General features: G+C 37.2%; 1 long non-coding RNA gene across 2 annotated transcripts; it reads left to right on the forward strand.

Moving 5' to 3' along the window:
- The first annotated feature begins 944 nt into the window (after window positions 1-944).
- Window positions 945-2,097, forward strand: LOC121977452. 2 transcript variants are annotated; one of them, XR_006110839.1, is made up of 3 exons: window positions 945-1,427; window positions 1,576-1,698; window positions 1,789-2,097. It is a non-coding gene; the product is annotated as an uncharacterized LOC121977452 (long non-coding RNA). The 2 variants fall into 2 exon arrangements; XR_006110838.1 differs by having other exon boundaries at window positions 945-1,403.
- Window positions 2,098-6,013: the final 3,916 nt, after the last annotated feature.

Below are 6,013 nucleotides of genomic sequence, written 5' to 3' on the forward strand. Positions count from 1 at the left end.
TTTACTTATTTTTTTTAAGTTGTTATTTCTATTTTAATTGCTTTGCTAATCTAAGTCGAAAGACAAGAAAGGAATTTTTTTTGTGTTTCAGGTGACTCAACCCTCTCCAGTCGGCCTACCCGGACCAACGGTAGCTCACGATCAATTGAAGATATCAAGAACAAATGAAAAAAAAACTGGAGGTGGTGTTGGTTCTCGAAAGAAGCATTCAATCATCTAGGAGTATTTTGAAACTTATATTGATAAAGACGATGGAATTTAGAGGGCAAGGTGTTTGCATTACAGTCATGTTTACTATACTGATCCGAGAAAAATGACACTACATATCTGAGGCAACATATTCCTAAGCGTCCAAACAATCCCCACAATACAAAGTCAATTAACTTTTGTGGGAGGATAAGTTAATGAGGTGTTTAGCAAAGTAAAAGCTAATTTATAGGCTTGAAAATTCAATCAAAACACAGTTAGAAATGCTATTTCTTATATGATCATAGTAGATGAGCTGTCTTTTAAATTTGCGGAGGGTAAGAGTTTTCAATACTTAATGAGTGTGACTTGTCCTTCATTTTCTGTTCCATCTCACACTACTAGAAAAATTATTTTTAATGACGAAATATTAATGACAATATCAAATATGGTCATTATTAATGGTTCAATAGCAATAGGATTTAGTATCTATCGTTAATGTATACATTAACGATGTTATTTTCTTCTGTCATTGGCACTTTATCATCCATGATAATATTTTATATTAGAATTCCTCTTATCATTATTGTAAGACCTCTAACGAGGGATTTTTCTTACGAACATTTATTTAAAATGTTACTAATTTTTAATGATATTTACTAAAATTTATTAATTCTAAAAATAAAAAATCATATTAGGTTATCTATACTGATACTTGTTTACAAATGCGAATCCTATTAAAATTAAACCTAGTTAATTTGTTCTCAGCACTTCAAGCCCTTCTTTTAACCTAAACCTCTTCCTCGCTTCCGCTTCCGCTTCCGCTTCCGCTTCTGCTTCTTCTGCCCTCAAACACTATTCCTGGGTGAAGTTACCCTGTTTCCTTCCTTCCTTCCTCTCGTCAATCAATTCCATAGTGAAGATTCCATCACGTAACCGTGTGAGTCGTACGAGGCGGCTCGCGGCTTCGCGAGAGGCGGTCACTCGCGGCTTTGCGAGGGGGTCGCTCGCAGCTTTGCGAGGCGGCCGTTCGTGGCTTCGCGAGGGGGTTGTTCGCAGCCTCCCCGTCGCTCGCTGCCTTATTTCTACTAAAATGACTTCCAATTAAAGCAGAAATGACATCCTCCTCTTCATCATCAAGCTCGTCTTGGGTGACACCGGCAAGTATGGGATCAAGTGGCCATCGCACGACCCTCTAGAGCCCAAAGCCTCCATTGGTAACACTCCTGTGCTGGACATTGGTATTGCCAAGAGCTGCTAAATCAAGTTTTTTTTTTCTTTTCCCAAATCGCATTGCAGAATCAAAGTTTTCAAATTATCGCCTCTTTCTCACTGATTCGCAATGGTTGCAGTATTTGAAATGAGGCTGAGATCTAGGGTTTTATGCAGGTGGTCCCTGAAGTGAACCAGTTCACAAGCAGAGGAGTAGTTTATTGATGGTACACACCAGGATTTTGACTCCATCATATTGGCGACGGGCTATAGAAGCAATGCCACTGCTTATAGCTCAAGGTGCACATTAAGACAAACCAACCAACATTTTCATTTTGTAGTTAGGGTTCATACATATTTAATGTTGCTTCTATTAACTTGCATGCTAAGATTGCAAAATGAGGAACAAAGAGAATTGATGGAACAAAGTGGTATCTCCTTTTGACTCATTTGTGGAACTGATGGAAGGATAGTAATGAGGTTGTTTGCGAAAATGCCTGCAAGGATTGGCATGTAGATAGAATTGAGCCAATTGCTCATCCATCAAAGGGGAAAAGAAACATTTTTAACTCCCTAGGGGATATACCGTCTATTCATTGCAGTAATGTGTAAGTATGGGCATTGAAGGTGATACACATGAGAGAACACTCATAATACCATATTATCACTTCTATAATCATGACTATTTTATTTTTATTATTTCTCAGTATGATCTAGTGTCTATTGTACCATTTCCTACACTATATCATGATTTTTAGTCCTTATCGTTTCTTTAAATGCTATATTTCATTACCATTTAGTTTTTAATGTATTGATAATTCCATTGTAAGGTTGCAATCTATTTGATTGCTTTTTGATTGGTAAATTAATTTTTATTGTTTGACATTCAGAATAAATTAGAAATTGAGTAGTTTATGCCAGATTGGACAAAAAATCATTTTAAGGCAACTTGTATTGTTACTCTTAGTTCGCTTAGAAAGTGAAAACAACATAAACTATTTGATATGATAACCTAGAGTTTTCTTATGGTTTTTAAAAGTTACTTCTCTTATCAATTTTCAGGATTTGTTAAAGCTTATGGATCGAGTCGCAGGGGGGGGGGGGGGGAAATCACATGGTTTTTGAAATATTGGTCTTTTTCGTTGTTAAGACTTAGTACACAACGGAAAACTATGAGAAAAGATGGAAATAGAAAAACAAGTAAAATAACACACGTTCGGTTTTACTTGGTTCGGAACCTATGACGACTCCTATTTCAAGACTTAGGTCCCGTGGATCTATCGATGGATAATCCACTAAAATATCTTTTCCAGTACCTCCGAAAAAGGGAATCGAGTACAAAAGGACGGAACAAGTGCAACACCCTACACTTGTCCTATTGCAATACTTAAACACACAAATTACAGCTCGTTACCCAATATCTTTGAAGATTGTCAGCTTAGGCTCGGTGTCGGTCGGTTCCTCGGTAGTAGTCAGACGTAACAATGTCGTAGCAGAGTCACAACAGTAGGCTAGAGCAGTCGAAGCTTCAATTGGATGCGTAGAAGCTTGTATGAGAGTTGTGTCTTGAATCATGCACAAACAGGGCTTATATAGGCTGTGGAAGGCGCCTTCAACCTCCTCCAAGGCGCCTCCACAAGCAAATATTATCCTCTATCTTCGATGATGATAAAATATGCAAACTACAAGTTTTATCCACTAGAAGACACCTTCAAATCACTTCAAGGCGCCTTCAAAGCAAGCTCAAGGCGCGTTCCATTGCTTGAAGGCCTCCCACTGCTGGTTCAACACAGTAATCTTTCGAAGGCCATAACTTTTGATTCCGAACTCGAAATCAAGCTCTGTTAGTTGCTACCAGTGCTCGAAAACACGGCCTAGGCGGCCGCTTAGGCAATGTGCGGCAGCAGACTGCGTTGAAAACCCCCCAGGCGGGTGACCTAGGCGACCCTCGACATAGATATTTAAGTTTTAGTATTTTGTAACTAATTTGCTCATTTGCGTGCGTGCTTATGTCTTCGTCGTCTCTCATCATCGCTTTGTCTTTTCTCATCGTTGCTGTAAGGCTTCATCGCGTTGTGGCTCCGGTAAGTTTTTATGTTTTTTTTCTGACTTTCTGTTAATTTTTTTTGTTTCTCCTATTGAGTTGTCGTCGCGGCACGTCTCCAGTGGCGCCAGACGTGTCCGCAGCCGCTGGAAGCGTCCGTAGCTGTCTGAAGCGTCGTAGGACGTGTTTGACGGCACTGGAAGCTTTCCGTGATGCTTTTGGTGCCGCTGGAAGCAACGTCGGACTTTCCCGGACGCGCTGGACGCGTCCGACGACGCTTCCGACGGCGTCGGACGCCTCCCGCGAGGCGTCTAATCGTGGCGTCGGCGTGTGTTTTACTGTACATAATTTATTTTAGGATTTAATAAAATCAAACAACTCCTAACTGAGATAATTTCAATAATACGGTTTCATAAAGCCTAATTAAATTATCCCAATTATATATATTTCAAATTTATTTATTTTAATAAATATTATTAATTTATATAAAACAGATTTAAATATATAAATAATATAATATAATTTTTAATAAATATTATTAATTTATATAACAGATATAAATATTATATTTAAAATTAAAAAATTCTAATAAATATTATTAATTTATATTAATCAGATTTAAAAATATAAAAATTAGATTTAAAATTTTAAAAATTCTAATAAACATTATTAATTTATATAAATCAGATTTAAAATTTTTATATATTATTAATTTATATTAAATTATTAATCATATTTAAAAATATAAAAATTTAAATTTATATTAAAATTTAAAAATTCTAATAAATATTATTAATTTATTTAAATCAGATTTAAAAATATATTTAAAATTTATTTTTTTGATAAATAGCTAATAAATTTTATTAATTAAATTAAGATATATAAAAAAATATTCTAAAACTTGTTAATGCTACATTTTGTATTGTATAATTAAATTTTATTATGTTATATATATTTTTTTCCAGGTTATTATAATGACATGCAATCCATTTTCAACAATTGGGAATCTTAAAAGAAAGTCAAATGATATCATATAGAAGTTTGAGATGTTGATTGATCTTAAGAATCTCGACAAACTTAAATGCAAGTTATGTGGAAAAACAATGTCAGGGGGAGTTTATAGGTTCAAGGAGCACATTGAAAATATACCTGGAAATGTATCTGGTTGTCGAAAAACATCTCAAGAAGATAAAAATAAGTGCAAACATTGTCACGCCCCAGAGGAGTCTCTGTTCGAAAAAATTTCGGCAGCATCTCCCCTGTACGGCGGACAATACGAAACTTTCTACATATCACATATACATCAGCCACAGGCGGCTGGAATGATAACAAAAAATAAAAAAAACAAACACCACGCAGTTTATAAAGATATTCAGCCTCTGGCTGTCACAACCATGCAGTTAATAATAGTAATCAATAACAATAGGACTCTAACTCGAAATCCACCCTACTCTACTACACTCGTAAAGCTCAAATCCAACGAACTCACCTCTTCTGCCGTCCAGGCAGGCACGTAGTAGAATGAAATCCAATATCATATCAAAAATCAAAAGGTATCACTCCATACAATATCCATAGTAAAAATCCAAAGACAATACTAAAACAAAGTCTGATATAGAAAAAGGCCAAAATAAAACAAATAACGAACTAGTAGAGAACTAGCTCTACGTGCAGATGGGGGGGGGCCAGCGACTGGAACTGCTCCGGACAGCCTCAACCTGAAAATATCAACAATGGAGGCGGGGTGAGTTCAACACTCAGCAGGTACAACTGATATGCATAATAAAACAAATAACAAACAACACTAATCATGCATACAGTCTCCTGAATACGAGAAGGAAATAAATGCAACTGAAACGAAATCAGGAGATAACTGTACTAACCGGGATCAAGGTACAAAGGTAACAGGTCGTCAGACCGAAGAAATCATAATCCTGTATGCATGTCAATAAAATGCATCCATACAAATGCAGCATATAAGTGCAGCAATCACAACAATAAAATGCGAATGAATAAATACGGTGGACTGCAGACTCGACATCACTGCTCCGACGGTGGCGGAGTGGGAAATCTTGTCGAGTACTCCTCCTCGGCCCCAAATCATAAATGGGGAGCTCAATGCTCTCATCTCCAGACACAATGACGGGAGGAAAAATCTCGGCTACCACGAGTCTCGACCAACGAAGCCAAACAGAGTCCACCATCCGGCCACCACCGCTACACTAAATGCCAACGAGCCAAAGCAGAAGTGAATCGATCACGGCCAACAGCAAGCCTCAAACCAACGGAGCAGCAACAAAGAACCGCCACACTCCTGATATACCACTAACCAATGGGTGGTGGTGGTGTGTGCAATACGTAATGGCGATGGGCTCAACCATAGTGAAGCCGACAAATCATGCAAATGATGCATGATACTAAGCATGGCAATCTCATGAATAGCATAGCAAGATCCATACATAAATAAAAGGTGTACCACAAGTCAATGTATCATATGGAAGGTACACAATCAGATAGGGTATCATATAAACCCTAGGTCCTGAACATGATGTATCACATGGTTGGGTCACT

This window comes from Zingiber officinale, chromosome 4B (genome assembly GCF_018446385.1).
Source record: "Zingiber officinale cultivar Zhangliang chromosome 4B, Zo_v1.1, whole genome shotgun sequence".
Lineage (NCBI taxonomy): Eukaryota > Viridiplantae > Streptophyta > Magnoliopsida > Zingiberales > Zingiberaceae > Zingiber > Zingiber officinale.